Here is a 17575-nt window from a genome sequence, read left to right as displayed (position 1 = left end):
TGACCAATTGATACTGAAACTCTAGCTTGGACCCGAGATTGGGATATGAGTCAAGGGCAGCTGTGTGCTGGCCAGTAGGAAATGGTCTGGTGTGGAATTTCTTTTTTTATTTGTTTTCTTTCTTTCTCTTTCTTTCTGTCTCTCTCTCTTTCTTTCTCTCTCTCTTTCTTTCCTTCTTTCTTTCTTTCTTTCTCTCTCTCTCTCTCTCTCTCTCTCTCTCTCTTTTCTTTCTTTCTTTGATGGAGTCTCCCTCTGTCACCCAGGCTGGAGTGCAGTGGCGCGATCTCGGCTCAATGCAACCTCTGCCTCTCGGATTCAGGCGATTCTCCTGCCTCAGCCTCCTGAGTAGCTGGGATTACAGGCAACCACGCCGGCTAATTTTGTATTTTTAGTAGAGACAGGGTTTCACTATGTTGGTCAGACTGGTCTCAAACTCCTATCCACCTATCTTGGCCTCCCAAAGTGCTGGGATTACAGGCGTGAGCCATCACGCCCGCCCTTGTGTGGAATTTCTTATAGAAGCTGTGCTTACACTAGATAATGAGGAAATGAGCAAAGGATATTTTCTCTCCTGGTGAATCTTTTCTAATCAGATTTGTTCTATTCTGGTAAGTCTGGATAGCAGATATAGAAAAGTCTTCACAGAGCTGAGTGGCACTGAAACAAAGAATGTCATCTGTAGCTGGCAATCAGTGGGAACCGTAAGTGCAGTTGAGTTGCTCTAGAAAGCGATGCAGCAAGGAATTAAATCCCAAGACCAGCTATCTCTACATAGTGCGTTCTCTACATACTGTGCTATCCCAGGACTCCAGGAGGCCGAGAAGTTTGAGATTTCCTGTGCTCCATTTCTTGTTTATTCCTACAGCAAACACTCATAGCCTATGTCAACTTGTGAGAGTGTCTCTTCTTCCTTAACAACCTGAAAAGACCCAACACACTATTAAATGTCTAACTGCTTAAAGTGCTGAATGCAGATATGCTCAGACTTTCCCCTGAGCTATGGCAGGACAAGGTATTTTTTAACTTCACATGACAAGGGCTAATGATAGTGTTCTTTCTTGACTCATCTTTTGAACATTGCCAGAGCTGTAACCCAAGATTACAACCGTATTTTACCACAAGTTCAAGCACTGTGAATAAGAATTGCAGAGGCAAGGACAGAAAAAGCCACAGATATGGTTCTGACTTGTGATGTCCTAGATTTCCCTTAAGTGTATTAACTATTGCAAGGTAAAGGTCAGCAGAATTGGAGAGATAAACCACAAAATTATTGGATTTCAACTCTTATCATAGCGAGATTGACGCCATGGGAACAAATAAGTAGTAGATATCTATTACCCATATTTTTTTTCCTTTGAGTTGGGGTTTCACGCTGTCACCTAGGCTGGAGTGCAGTGGCGCAATCTCAGCTCACAGCAACCTCCACCTCCTGGGTTTAAGCAATTCTCCTGCCTCAGCCTCCTGAGTAGATGGGATTACAGGCACACACCACCATGCTTGGCTAAGTTTTGTGTGTATGTATATATATGTATATGTGTGTGTGTGTGTTATTTTTTTTTTAAAGTAGAGATGGGGTTTCACCATGTTGGCTAGACTGGTCTCAAACTCCTGACCTCAGGTGAGCCGCCCACCTTGGCCTCCCAAAATGTTGGGATTACAGACGTGATCCACTGTGCCCAGCCTCTATTATCATTTTAATAGTAGATTTTATTTTATTTATTTTCTGAACAGCATAAAAGATCTCCTGAGTGCTTTCAGTTTTCACAATATTCAGTCTATATTTCCTTATCACACAACTAATAAAATTTTATTAGTTGCATATAATGCTTTTATTCTCTCTATAAATGATCTGAGGGAGGGAACTATCTCTTTGTTGTTCCCTGCTATATCCTCAGTAGCTGGCACTTAATTTGTGGGGTCCAGTGCAAAATTAAAATATGCCCCCAGCTAAAAAATTGTTAGAATTTTAAGACAACAACAGCAGAACTTCAAAACAAATGGAGATCCCTTCTGAAGACAGGCCCTGTGCAACTGTACAGGCTTCATGCCTATGAAGTTGGTGTTGCTGGCACATAATCGGTGTTCATTATTTATATGTTGACTGAATGAGTTAGTGACTAAATATTCTGAATGAATACACCTTTTGTTCTGTAGACTAGGAGTGAAATGCCTATAGGCAAGATTAGGTCTATAATACCAGATACTTTTTCAATAATCAATCTCAAACTTTCTTACTTTTAATTCTGCTTTTTTTCCCAATGGTCTAGAATACTGAAATATGGTCAGTCTTAAGAAAATTGATTAACTTGACTGCTGTCTTTCATTTCATTCTTGTTCATGCACAATCTCAATAATTTTGGTAGCATTATCTTCCAATTACTTTGGATGCATGAAGTTTAAACTCGGAAAGACCCAAATTAACACACAAAGAAATACAAGTTGATGTATTTTTAAAATTATGATTATGCATCTACTGCCTTAGTGTCAATAATATTCAAATAACAGGATAGAAGAAAGTGCAGTTACTTGCAAAACTAGTGTGCTTTGTATCTGGGAAGTCTCATATCACTGATAAAGACCAGACTACTTTTAGAAAGAGTAATAGCTTGAAGCTAAAATTTACTCAATATTTCACAAAACAGTGACAAATAAGTTTCTCCATTAACTCCCCTACAAAGTACTTTTCTTCAATTGAAGGTACACACTTGACGTTTTCCAGAAATGATCTTATTCTGGAGCCATCAGAGGAAGTTTCTTATAAAATCTCTATACCCACTTGTAGTAGTATGCTAAATCAGTTCATGCAGGATGACGAGATTTTAAAAATAACCTCCATTTCTGTTCCCTTATAGTTTTTAACAAAATAATCTAACAGTAAATCATGATGGTTTGCCTAAAGTAAGTTGTAGAAGACTTCTTTTTCTCCAGAGTCCAGTTTCTTATTGCATGTTGGTCTCATGAGACTTTGGATCTATTGCAAATGTTGTAATCATGTGACCTTTTTTTATCCTCAGAGTGACTGAGTTTTATTTTTCTTCTTCAGTATTTCTTCAAAATGTATTTCAGGAGCGGAAACTACATGAATCATTCCAAATCTCTGCTTGCCTTCAATAGCATAATGGAAAGAGAACAATCTTTGAAGACAGGCAAACTTGTATTTGAATCTTTGTTTTGTCAGTTTCTTCCTGTGTTGCTTTGGAAAAGTTATATAATCTCCCTGAATCTCAGTTTTACCTTCTGAAAAATAAACATGCTTCCCTTGCAATGTTTGTGGTAGAGATTCGTGATGATACAGGTAAATTGCATGACACGTGATAAGCATTTAATATTGGTAGGTGTGATGATGATTATGATGATAAATTCTCTTTGTAGACCATTTTCCTTTCACAATGTTTTTTCCCTTCATTTTCAAAGAAAGACATGCTCATCATAGAAGGCTAGTTATATATATATGTATATATATGTGCATATATGTATGTATATATGTGTATATATAAATCTTAAGCAGAAAAAAGATTATTCACCATATTAAGATAACAACTTGACAGATTTGTATCTTATCTTTTTTTGCACGAATCTTTTTTCTTTACCCAGTTAAGATTATACTTAACATATATATGTATTTTTTAAATTTAGAGACAGGTTCTTGCTGTGTTCTCAGGCTAAAATGCAGTGGCTATTCACAGGTGTAATCATAGCGCACTGTAGCTTTGAACTCCTGGGCTCAAGCAATCTTTCTGCTTCAACTTTCCAACTAGTTGGGACTACAGGCCCATGCCACTGTGCCTGGCTATACCTTTTATTTTTTGCTTAACATTATATTATAAACATGTTCCCATATCATTAAAAATTCTGAATAAATACTAGTTCAACTTCTGCTGAATAGTTCATTGAATGAATGTTTCATTTCAGTGACAAACATTAGGAAAGACCTAAATAATTATGTATATATGTGTGTGTGCATATATATATATATATATAATTTTTTTTTTTTTTTGAGACGGAGTCTCACTCTGTCTCCTGGCTATGTATATTATATCTTTTGACAAGGAGGATATAATTGTCAAAAAGAAAGCTTCTTCTTTTTTTCTTTTTCTCTGTTGCCTAGGCCAGTGTGCAGTTGCACGATCTTGGCTCACTGCAACCTCTGCCTCCAGGTTCAAGCGATTCTCCTACCTCAGCCTCCTGAGCAGCTGGGATTACAGGCACGTGCTACCATGCCTTGCCAATTTTTAGTAGAGCTGGGGTTTCACCATGTTGGTCAGGCTGGTCTTGAACTCCTGACTTCATGATTCACCCGCCTTGGCCTCCCAAAGTGTTGAGATTACAGGCACGAGCCACCGTGACCGGCCTAAATAATTATCTTTTAAATGTTGTGGTAGTTTGAAAGAATACGGAGCTTTTGACCTTAGACTATCAGATACATCTTCCTAATTCCAGGGCACCTTTTCTTCAGTGACCTCACCCTGAAGCAGCCACTTAGAACCTGTGAACAATAAAGTTGACTCTACCGACTATGCACATTCCCACACTAGAAAAAAACTACAACCATTTAAACAAGGCCATGAGTGTTTCTGAAATGGCAAGTTTCAGAAATAAAGGTGAAGGAGGCTTATAAAGATATAATCTCAAACATTCAGCCATTTGACTTTCTGGGGCACAAGACTTTTAGAATTCAAAATGACAAACAACGGAGAGAGAAAAGAATGTGTCTAGAGGAGCTTTGTGGCTGCTCTAAGATGGTAGGTGGAGAGAGAGCAGCTTCTATTTGTTCAAGTCCATATAGGCGACTTTTGGTGACAGAAACATAGATAAGACATTGGATTAGACCAGAATTATACAATTACTAACACTTCAATTGTTTGAAAATTGAGAGCTGAATACAATGAAAAGTGACACACTCATACATGTTGTTTGATATTAGAAGTTAAAGCCCTCATAGTTTAATATGTGCCAGTGAATAACAAGAATGAGAAGTTTGCTTGCTGGGTCCACTGCCCGTGCTAACTGCCCTTTAAGATAAACTTGTATTGGTAGCAAAATATTAGATATCATAAGAAAGAATAATTGTCAGATTTATAATATTATTTTTAAATGAATTATTTACAAACAATGTTAAATAGTCTTGCTTTCTCCTTTGTGATGTGGGACTTTTTACAGGTGGGTGACAAAAGCAAGGGGAAACTGAGGCATCAGTTGCTAAATGAGAAAGCTGATCTTACTAACAAGTCTGAAAAGACAATAGCAATTGATTTTATATGTAAAAGTGATTCTATTTGAACGTATCTCAGTAGTGACTTTGCTTTGTTTTGTTTGAGGCAGGGTTTTGCTCTGTAGCTCAGGCTGGAGTGCAGCGGCACAATCACAGCTACTGCATCCTCTACCTCTCAGGCTCAAGCGATCCTCCTACCTCAGACTCCTGAGTAGCTGGGAATACAGGTGCACACCCCCACGCCCAGCTAATTTTTTTGTATTTTTTTGTAGAGATAGGATTTCAACCTATTGCCCCGGCTGGTCTTGAACTCCTGGACTCAAGTGATCGACCTGCCTTGGACTCCCAAAGTGCTGGGATTATAGGCCTAAGTCACTGTGCCCAGCAAGTAGTAGTTCTAATTTCACTGTAGCTTCACGTTTTCCAGGAAGGATAGTGTACCTCAGCAGCTAACTCTAGAGAGCGGGTAAATTTTCCTGAAGAGATTTGGAAAGCTTTGAATCACACAAATTAATCAGAGCCTCAGTATTGATGCAAGCATTGATTGACACATTGGTGACCTGCTATGTAGATTTTTATGGAGAGTGACATCAACAAAATAAAAGTTCTTAGTGATCTGTTTAATGTGAGGCAGGATTTAAAATATGAAAACTCTATCTGGGTTGGAAAGGAATTAATAGATAATTTAGTGATAATCTAATAGATAACTTATTGATGTAACTGGTAGTAAAGCTCTGGCCTAGGAACTATGACTATGTGACCAAAAGAAAAATAGCGCAATCAATAAAAAGAACCAACTTGGATAATTTAAGTTACTGAATAATTTTTTTTTTCCAAAGCCAAAATTTGGGTCAAAAATATTGGGACTGCTATAACCCTGTGTTTGAATGGAAACAAAATCTGATCTGGCAAAGCAGGAGCTTTTATTCACATCCAGCCTTAAATCAAAGAGTGGAATCAAATCACCATTAAATCAAAGAACTATAAAACATAGGACATTATTGATCATCTACCCAACTCCCTATTTTTATAGTTGACAAAATTGAGAACTATTTTTTTTTTAAATTTTTATTATCTTTTTTGAGACACAGCCTCGCTCTGTTGCCCAGGCTGGAGTGCAGCGGTTGATCTCGGCTTACTGCAAGCTCCGCCTCCCGGGTTCAAGCAATTCTCCTGCTTCAGCCTCCGGAGTAGCTGGGACTACAGGCATGTGCCACCATAGCCTACTAACTTTTTGTATTTTAGTAGAGACGGGGATTCACCGTGTCAGCCAGACTGGTCTCGAACTCCTGACCTTGTGATCCACCGGCCTTGGCTTCCCAAAGTGCTGGGATGACAGGTGTGGGCCACTATGCCTGGCCAAGAACTATTTTATACTTTGAAAATGACCTCTGATATGGTTTGGCTGTGTCCGCACCCAAATCTCATCTTGAATTGTAGTTTCCATAATCCACACATGCTGTGGGAGAGACCAGGTGGGAGGTAATGGAATCATGGGAGTCAGGGTTTTATAAGGGGCTTTTCTCCCTTTGCTCGGCTCTCATTCACTCTCCTGCCACCCTGTGAAGAGGGGACTTCACTATGATTGTTAAGTTTCCTGAGGCCTCCCCAGCCATGTGAAACTGTGAGTCAATTAAACCTGTTTTCTTCATAAATCACCCAGTCTCAGGTATTTCTTCATTAGCAGCATGAGAACGGACAAAAACAACCTCCTAAAACTATTGTGTCACATATTATTTAACTTTAACTTTTAAGGAATTTATTTTACAGTTTTACATTGCTATATACTCTACTATACTTTTCTACACTCTCTTTGGCATTCTTTTATTATATTCTAGAGGATTTTGAAACTTGATAAAGATGATGGGCAACAGTGTAATTAAACGAGCAATGTGGGAAACCTCGAAGGGCTAAACCATGGAAAGGAACCATAGTGATTTATCGCTCCATAGAGCTTGTTCTCATAGGTTCACTGAGTGTCTTACCATGAAGTGGCCGAAAATCACTACCAGTAAAAGTCAGGATATAATCTGTGGTTAACCTTTTATAAAGATAATGATAGATAAAACAGTGTAGTCTTGAATTTTTTGCTAGTTAATAGTTATAATTTGTAAACATAAACCAACTAAACTTTGACTTTATTTTTGTAGGCAAAAAAAGTTTATATATTTTATTTTGGAGCGTTCTTTGTATGTTTTCCCAATTTGTGTTAAAGAGTGGTTTTCTAGATGGGTGTGGTGGCTCATGCTTGTAATCCCAGCACTTTGGGCGGCCGAGGTGGGTGGATCACCTGAGGTTAGAAGTTCGAGACCGGCCTGACAATATGGTGAATCCCTGTCTCTACTAAAAATACAAAAATTACCCAGGAGTGGTGGCATGTGCCTATAGTCCCCAGCTACTCAGGAGGCTGAGGCAGGAGAATCACTTGAACCAGGGAGGCAGAGGTTGCGGCGAGCCAAGATAGTGCCACTGCACTCCAGCCTGGGTGACAGAGCAAGACTCCGTCACATACACATACACACACACACACACACACACACACACAGTGGTTTTCCAAGAGAAAACTGGAGATCATTGTAAATGGATGAAAAAAATTATTTGTTTTTCTGCGTGCAAGACGTGTTTGCTGCCTGTTGAGTAGAAGTGAACTTACTTCCTACAGTTTGTTGTTGAACTTTTCTCTGCTTTATGGAATTGTGAGGAAATGCCCATAGAGGCCGATTGCTGGGCAGGGTACGGGCTTTTCAAATATAATTCAGTCGAAGTTTCTTAAAGATATAAATGGTCTACTTGGAACTAGAATCAGTTGCCAACTAACTTGCCCTAATGACATTTTCAATTCTAATTTGTTCTTTCATTCCACAGGAAAAACACTGGCAGGGCATTCTTAATCGCAGTAAATGATAAAGGAGATCCATCTTAAAAAATAAAACCAATTTCCATCTCGTGTGAGTCTACGTTTACAAACTTTCAAGCTCATCAGCATTCAAATCTTGCTTCAGTTTTTCCATAATGATTCATAAAAGGGCAGCCATCCCTACCCAGACCTGAAGTGGCAATCACCAGTACGGTTCCCCTCCACAGCCATGATCAGAGACAGAGCAGCCCGGCAGGGCAGTGCAGGGGGCGAGGGAAGCAGAGTAAGGGAGTGAGGGACACTCCAGGCTGCTGCCTGAACTTTGGGGAGTGATACTGGGACTCAGGAGTTTCTCTGTGAAATTCCCTGATTTCCATAGACATTCTTTTTTATTTGTGTTCTATGATTTTGATCCTCTCCCTGTTCTAGATAAGTTAATACTCTTTTTTTTTTTTTTTTTTTTTTTTTTTTTTGACAGAGTCTCCCTCTGTCACCCAGACTGGAGCACTATCTTGGTTCACTGCAGCCTCCACCTCCTGGGTTCAAGCGATTCTCATGCCTCAGCCTCCTGAGTAGCTTAGACTACAAGCATGCACCACCATGCCCAGCTAACTTCTGTATTTTTAATAGAGATGGGGTTTCACCATGTTGACCAGGCTTGTCTCGAACTCCTGACCTCAAATGATCTACCCATCTCGGCCTCTGAAAGTGCTGAGATTACAGGTGTGAGCCACCATGCCTGGTCAGTCAATACTAAATTAATTGAAGCATTAATCTCCTGAGGGAGAGCAGAAAGAGTATGGAGGAGGGATGTAATGAGATCTGAGTTAAAATACGTTCATATCATTCATTGGATAAGGTATTTTGCTTTTCTGATCATCAGTTTCCTTTTCTTAATGTAAGTTTTTTTATTCATTTATTTTTATTTATTTTTTTATTTTATTGTTCTCTGTTGGAGTAAAGAGAAAAGATCTGCTTGGTACCTGGCACCTACTACGTGATCAATAAACCATTTGTTCAGCGTTAACAATTACTTAAAATTGCTCAATAACAATTGACAGCTGTAAAACTTAAGGAAGAAAAGTGGTGAAATTGTTTTAGAGGTTTGCTTTAAAAGGTCTGACCTTTCTGAGAAGGGAGGTATTAGGGAACAAAAGACATCTCCGTCATTGAGGAGGAGGCTGGGAAATAGCAGATGTGCATGATTGTGGGAGGAGTTGTGGAAAACCTGGGAAAGGTTTTCCACAAGAGTCTATTAACGAATTATATTATTGCAACCATATAGTGCAACTCTGTGATAGGCACCTAGTTTTAATATTTTTACTTTTTTTTTTTAAGTTATCATGGTATAGAGGAAATAAATATGTAAATTAACAAGCAATGTAGGAAAGTACTTTGTGGGCTCATGCATCTAAGAATATACCACACCCATACTCTAGACTTGGTAAGGATGAAGGCTGTTCCATTGTTCTCGTCTCGGTGATTTCCTTAGCTGTGCAGTTTGGAGAAAATAAAGACATGAGCTACTAAAACTTCCTGTTCATTTCTCACCATGTGATTCAGTTTGTTTTGTCTAGTCAAGATTTTAATGACTTTAGATGTTTTATCACTTTCCTTGGGGAAAAAATTCAACAGGACAGCATGAAAGCTTACAACATAGAGGAATTATATTTATCTTTGGTGGTATCATAGATAAAAGGGCCTATTGTTCTTAACTTTGCATACTTACTTTGATAAAAAAAGATTTTTGTGGCTTAGGCAACATATGAAATGACTACTTCAGTGACACACTGAGTAGAACTGTAGCAGGATCTCTAGGGAAAGGATTGTAGACAGCAAGTGTGGTTTTAGGCATCTTCTGCTACATACGCATAAATATAGGGTGACTGCTGGAAATGGGCAAGTCTGTAGAATGGAGTCTCTGAACCTCTCACTACATTATTATTATTATTTTTTTTTTTGAAGCGGAGTCTCACTGCATTGTCCAGGCTGGAGTGCAGTGGCGTGACCTTGGCTCACTGCAACCTCCATCTCCTGGGTTCAAGAGATTCTCCTGCCTCAGTCTTCCGAGTAGCTGGGATTACAGGTCTCCACTACCATGCTTAGATAATTTTTGTATTATTATTATTATTATTTTTAAGTTAAGCCAGGCTGGTCTGGAACTCCTGACCTCAGGTGATTCACCCCCCTCGGCCTCCCAAAGTGCTGGAATTGCAGGTGTGAGCCACGGCTCAGCCTATCTCACTACATCTTGATTCATGAGCATGCATGCAGGGTTGGCTGTGTTCTGACTCCTTTAGGTAATAGAAGTCAAGCAATAACTGAAATCCCTAAGAACTCAAACACGAACAAAAACTGATTAATTCAAATACTCAGTTTTCCAAACAGTGATGGGCACTTAGATGTTTTTTGAGGCTTAAGTACTTTGCTATAATAATGACCCTTGGCCGGGTACCGTGGCTCATGCCTTAATCTCAGTACTTTGAGAGGCCAAGGCGGGAGGATCACTTGAGCTCAGGATTTTGAGACTAGCCTGGGCAACATGGTGAAACCCCCTCTCTACACAAAATTAAAAAATTATCTGGGTGTGGTGGCATGTGCCTGTGGTACCAGCTACTCAAGAGGCTGAGGCAGGAGAATCACTTGAACCCAGGAGGTGAAAGTTACAGGGGGCCAAGATTGTTCCACTGCTCTCCAGCCTGGGCGATGGATTGAGACTGTCTCAAAAAAAAAAAAAAAAGGTGATGAGAATTGGATAATTGATTTATTTTTACGATGTCCTGAGTAGCTAAAAGCACTTGTATATGTAATCTCATTTCCCTTCCAAATCTATCTGGGTGGGAGAAAGCAGATATGTATTCATATAATTTCTTTCATGTTTACAAATACAAATGAAGAAAATGCTTTTGAATTTTAAGTTGAAAACTGAGTGGCCAAAAGCTCAAGGTAAGAATCCAGGACTCTCTCAATCAATTCCCTCTCTCAATCAGCTTTCACAAGTTCTTTCCTAATTTTAAAATCACAGCAGCCAGAATTAATCATCAAATTTAGGAAAATTTCCTTACACAAGGTTCTTTCCCTTTGGTTTGTATTTTAAAAATATAATGACGCTACCTGCTTCCTGGTAATATGTATCAGAACAGCTCCTAACTAGGCCAAGGCCATTGTACTTCTCTTTAAGAGCATAATAATGGCACTAGTAGAATTTTGAGTTTAATATGTAAGCTCTATCAAGTCCTTTAAAAAATATTATAAATGTGTGAGCTAGAAATATTTTACTAGATAATAAATACACAATGGGTCACTTGAGAAAGGCACCATTGAGTTCAAAGATTGGTCTTGGTTTCTGCATAGTACCATAATTACTTTATTTTTATTTTTTTGAGACGAGGTTTCCCTCTTTTTGCTCAGGCTGGAGTGCAATGGCACGATCTTGGCTCACTGCAACCTCCGCTTCCCGGGTTCAAGTGATTCTCCTGCCTCAGCCTTCCGAGTAGCTGGGACTACAGGCATAAGCCACCACATGTGGCTAATTTTTGTATTTTTAGTAGAGACGGGGTTTCACCATGTTGGCCAGGCTGGTCTTGAACTCCTGACCTCAGGTGATCCCCTCACCTCAGCCTCCCAAAGTGCTGGAGTTACAGGCTTGAGTCATCGCGGCCAGCCCATAACTACTAATTATAAAACTTTGGGTGAATCACTTAGTCTCTCTGAGTTTTAGTCTCCTCATTTGTGAAATGGGATAATAATAATGCCAGCATTATATAGATCACAGGATATTTTTATGAGGATATATCTGATAATGTACCTGATAATATATGTTCATGTACCTGAAAATACACATTATCATGTATATCATAAACATTTTTGAGTGATAAAATACATTAAATATATTAGTTTTAGGCTGGAAGCAGTGGCTCACACCTCTAATCCCAGCATTTTGGAAGGTTTTACTTAAGCCCAGAAGTTTGAGACCAGCTGGGGCAAACATGGCAAGACCTTGCCACTACAAAAAATTTACAAAAAGAGGTGGAAGTGGTGGCATGTGCCTGTAATTCCAGCTCTTACAGGCTGAAGTGGGAGGCAGCCCCGAAGTTCAAGCTTTCAGTGAGCAATGATAGCATCACTGCACTCCAACCCGGGTGACAGAGAAAAAAAAAAAGTCTTAAAGTCTGTGAGAAAAAAAAATTGAATTTTAGTTTACTATATTTAATGAAGTCTAAGATGCCATACATGGTAAATCAGGCCATTATTTTAGTTACCTCTATAAAGGAAAACGAAACATTGTCGGTTCGATTAGAACACAAAGCTGAGATGCACTTCAGAGATGTTAACGTCTGAAAAACAGTGCTTCATTATAATCAATGGAATATGGTAAAGTATATTGTCAACCTCATTAGACATGTGTACATATCATATTCAGACTTTACTGTTATAAAAATAGCATAGTTCTTAAATATGCAATTTGACAGCATATTCAATTTTAAAAGGATGTATTTGAAAGTAGATTACTGGCAGTCAATAGCCCAAGTTCTGGTATGGCAGACCTGAGTTAGAATTTACATTTTTTCTTTTCTTCTTTTTTTTAGACAGGGTCTCTGTCACCCAGGCTGGCGTGCAGTGGCGCTATCATGGTTCACTGCATCCCAACTTCCCGGGCTCAAGCCATCCTCCCATCTCAGCTTCCTGAGGAGCTGAGACTACAGGTGTGTGCCACCGTGCCTGGATAATCTTTCTGTTGTTTGTAGAGACAGGGTCTTGCTATGTTGCCCAGGTTGCTCTCAAACTCCTGGTCTCAAGCAGTCCTCCCACCTCGGCCTCAAAAAATGCTGGGAGTATAGGCGTGAGCCACTGTGCCCAGCCAGAAATTATTTTCTACCATTTAACCAGCTGCATGGTCCTTGCTAAGCAGGATCATCATTGTTATTATTATTAATATTGCATATGATATGAGAAATAGGCAATCCCTATAGTGATTCATCAGTCTTGGTTAGAGAAAATTAATCCTATCAGGTATATTTGAAATATTTGATCAATATTTGATCACAATAAGAACGAAGTGAAATCACAATAAGAACAAAGTGAAAGTTTAATTGATTCAAGGTGATCACATCTTTATTTCTGGAGAAACAGCTCAGAGCTCTCATGTTGCTGACAGTGGATTAGAATCTGACAGACAGAATGTTCATACATACATATGACTAGAGTGTGCTAATAAATCATTTCCTCCAAATGGCACTCCTGTCATCATGTGCATCCGCGAACAGCACAACAGTTCTCAGAAAACATTTGGAACAAATGTGTGCTCTTTAAAAAATATGTTATATTTTATCCAAACCAAAAACTATCATGTTTATTTCAATTTTATTCACGACATGTGAGAATATATTCTATTTTTGCTGGAAAAAATATTCAATTGAAGTCAACATATTTTGCCTCTTGTGAGACAGAATGTGATATACAAATGACATATAAATCATTTACCATTAAGTCAAGGATTAAAGAAATAATTACTTCATCTTCTTTTTCCTTTTGGATTTATTAAAGAAAAAAAAAAAAGGAGCAGCATTTTGACTATGCCAGCCTGCATATTATGTGGAGTAGGCAAATTGCTAAAACTCCTGGGCCTTCAAGTTGGTCCCCCATAAAATGTAGGTAACACCAATTTAACAAAAAGTTGTGAGAAAAAAGAGAGATTATAAACATACCTGGTACATAATATATGCTCAGAAATAGTAATTACTATCTTTTCCTGTCCTCTTAGAGGGATGAGAAACAGGAAGTGTGAGTTAAACACGCTTTTCCATGTGTTCAAAAATGTTTTCAAAATGAACTTTGAGAATAGTTAGGATAAGTATAATTGACCCTTTCTCTAGCAATCAACTTCAAGCCTAGGTTAAATACTAGACTCCTTTTGTGCCAAAGCAGAGTGGGCTTTATCATTAGTTTACACAAATATGTATATGAATACAAAAGTGTTAACTTAGGGAAACTTCACTACTCAATATAATGGCATTGGCTGCACCTTATTTGACCTGCTGTACAAGGTTCAAATCAACTGGGTAATGGAGGGAATTTTTGCAATGTACGGACACAATGCTCATTCAGTACTCTCTGGGCTACTCTGGAGATTTTAAGAACTGCACATTTTTGGATCTTTGATCCTCAGCTTCCAGTTCAGTTCTGGTCCTGTGTGGCTTTCTGTGAAATTAAGTCTCAGCATCATTGTCCAGAGCAACCATGAAAGAATGTTTATGCAGTAGGTACTGTTTCCCTGGACAGTAGTGAGCTTCTGGCCTCTTGATACTTATGGGCTTCTTGGTATGACACCTTTTAAATCAATTAGCCAGGGAAAAGAGTTGTCATACAAGAGGAATTGGCCTATGTTAAGCTGATAGAGCTACATTGCCAAGGAGGGAGACTACTGGTATATCAGCCTCCTCGCAGGGAGGGATAAAGTTGATTTGGCATTGGCTGATCAGTAAATAAATGACGCTTGTGATTCAAGATCACATTGTACCTTTGAGAAAGTCTGTGACTAACAACAACAAAACCCAAATGAGTTTCAATGAGTTTCAAAACCCATGAGTTTCAATGAGTTTCAAAACCCAAATGAGTTTCAAAACCCATGAGTTTCAATGGTTTCTTCTCAGCATTCAACTCAACTTTGTTCTTAATTGCACAGACCTCACCGCCTGAGTATGTCAAATTCACTTTTTCCTTTCCTTTTTGGATGGCAATGCATGGAATGCCCTTGTATAAACATAGCCAGGGCATGAGTACAATTCTATTTCATTTCCTCAACTCTTTGTTTTGCTATTCACTCTCATTCTCTTGTGTCTGCATTCCTTGACTACTGATGGATTCAGTCAGCGACAGCCCGGAAGGTGTGTAGAGGGATCCATGAAGTAAAGGCCAAGGAAGAAACTCAAGTTAAAATTAAAAGAGAAAAAGGCAGGTGAATTAATGTTCTCCAGAAAAGCAAAATTAATAAGATGTATGTAGACAGAAAGAGAGGGCTTTCTTTTAAAAAACTGGTTCCTGCCACTGTGTGTGCTGGCACGTTCCAAAATATGCAGAGCAGACTAGTCGACCAAAAACCTACAGAAGAGTAGATGTGACAGCTGTGAGTCTATAGACTGCCTGGAGGCAGAATTCCTTCTTTTCCAGGGGACATCAGTTTTTTTCTCTTAAGGTCTTTGACTGATTAGATGAAGTCCACACACATTACAGAAGGTAATCTGCTTTTCTTAAAGTCTACTGATTTAAATGTTTTTTTTTTTTTTTTTTTTTTTTTTGGAGACGGAGTCTGGCTCTGTCGCCCAGGCTGGAGTGCAGTGGCCGGATCTCAGCTCACTGCAAGCTCCGCCTCCCGGGTTCACGCCATTCTCCTGCCTCAGCCTCCCGAGTAGCTGGGACTACAGGTGCCCGCCACCTCGCCCGGCTAGTTTTTTGTATTTTTTTTAGTAGAGACGGGGTTTCACCGTGTTAGCCAGGATGGTCTCGATCTCCCGACCTCGTGATCCGCCCGTCTCGGCCTCCCAAAGTGCTGGGATTACAGGCTTGAGCCACCGCGCCCGGCCTAAATGTTAATTATATCTAAAAAATACCTTCACAGCAACATCTAGTCTAGTGTTTGACTAAATGTCTGGGTATAATAGCCTAGCCAAGTTGACAGATAAAATCATAAAATTACCAAGCAATCAAATAGCTCGCTTTGCTATTTGATTCTCAGATTTTCAAATTTAATGATTTTTTCTTTGTTTTGTTTTTTGTTTTTGTTTTTTTGAGACAGGGTGTTGTTCTGTTACCCAGGCTGGAGTGCCATTGCAGTCATGGCTCACTGCAGCCTCTGTCTCCTGGGCTCAAATGATCCTCCCACTTCAGCCTCCTCAGCTAGAGCTACAAGCATGGGCCACCATGCCCAGCTTAATTGATTTCTGATAATTGGATGAAATTATAAGACATGCAATCAGCTTTCCTGGATGATTGAAATAACAATCTGCCTAGAGGCAGATGACTAGAACAAACTTCTCAAAGTCTATCTTGTTTCTTCAATAATAAAATTTTTGAGTTTAAATACCAAAAGTAAAGTCAACTGAAGATAGCTATCAATGAGAAGGGATGAATTTGAATGTGTGAACAGTGAGATAAGCAAAGCAAGAAAAGCTAGTAGCCACCAAACACAGGATGTGTCATATTCATATTTCTGACCCCATTAATTTAAACTGCTAAGCAAAATAAATACAAATGCTCATCTTCAAAACACTTCATAAAAGAAAATGAAATTAACTATTATAATACTAGGGTGATTCTCATTTTGCTCCTGGAGAAACTAGTGAGAAAGTTTAATGGCCTTTGTAAGGCAGCAGTTGAACTTTGACAAAGTTGGGATTTAAAAAAGAGCTCCCTGCCCTGTCTTCACCAGGATACGTCTCTCCCTGGATCCTTCAAACGGGTACAGATGAATCACCAAGAGGGCTGGTAATCTGGCTGCCACATGAAAACAAATGAGCCTGAGATGTTCTTGGAGTCCGAGGTTGTTGGTTCGGTCTGAGTAATGCACAGTCGAGCTGAAATTCAGCTGCCTTGTATCTGGATAAGGCAGAAGGAAATGAGTAAAACCCTGATGGGAACCAAAAGATGCTGAAAACATTTGCAGTGCCACCCAGAACAATTCAAAACAAAGTAATAAAAAGAAAGTTTATCTCTTTGGAGACTGCTCAGGAATTACAAGCTTTCTGTGCTGAACTCTCCTTCCTGAGGAAAGCTTTCACTTCTGAAAAATAGACCCAGTTTTACGAAGACTACTTTCTGAGGCAACCTTCTGACTTGATGTATTTCAGCATTTGGTTTTTCCTTTGTTTTTGCTGCTAATTTGCAACATGGTAATATGATGGCCTTGGGAGCTCCATACACATTTTAAGTTTAAGAAAAACTTTGTTTTCAAAAGCCACGGATTTTTCTCAAACAGACTAGACAGTTTGTAGCTGTTTAGCCCCAGAGACATTTTTGTGGCCGTGAAAATTTCTGCCACTGTGGACTCATAAAGGCATTGGGCTACGTGGTCTGAGCCAAGTGTAACCACTCTGCCTCACAGCCTCTGTCAGCCCCTCAGTCCATAGGTGGATACGAAGTGAATTACATTTCATTCAGAGACAGAGGGAAGATTTTCTCCAGAGTCTGAAAAAGTTGATCATTTAGCTTGGCTTCCTTTTGAATAAGGTATTTCCAAAGCAACATAGACCAGATCTCACATAAATGTCATTTACCCTGACTGCAGAGAGTAAAATTATCCATTAAGTAAATCACTGACACTGTTAACATTTCCCGTGCTACAATATCTAACAATGACTTTTTTATAAATTGCTGGTTGCAGAAAGAAAGATGGCTGAGGTTACTGTAGAAGGAGAAAGGAGTGTTCCCTTATAATCTGTAGTATTTTTCTAAATGAATAACCAGAAAGATGTCAGAAGCAAGCAGGTCCAAGCCAATATGGTTCTGCC

Source organism: Mandrillus leucophaeus, unplaced genomic scaffold (assembly GCF_000951045.1).
Source record: "Mandrillus leucophaeus isolate KB7577 unplaced genomic scaffold, Mleu.le_1.0 Scaffold351, whole genome shotgun sequence".
In the NCBI taxonomy this organism is placed as follows: domain Eukaryota; kingdom Metazoa; phylum Chordata; class Mammalia; order Primates; family Cercopithecidae; genus Mandrillus; species Mandrillus leucophaeus.
This window is presented reverse-complemented; position numbering follows the sequence as displayed.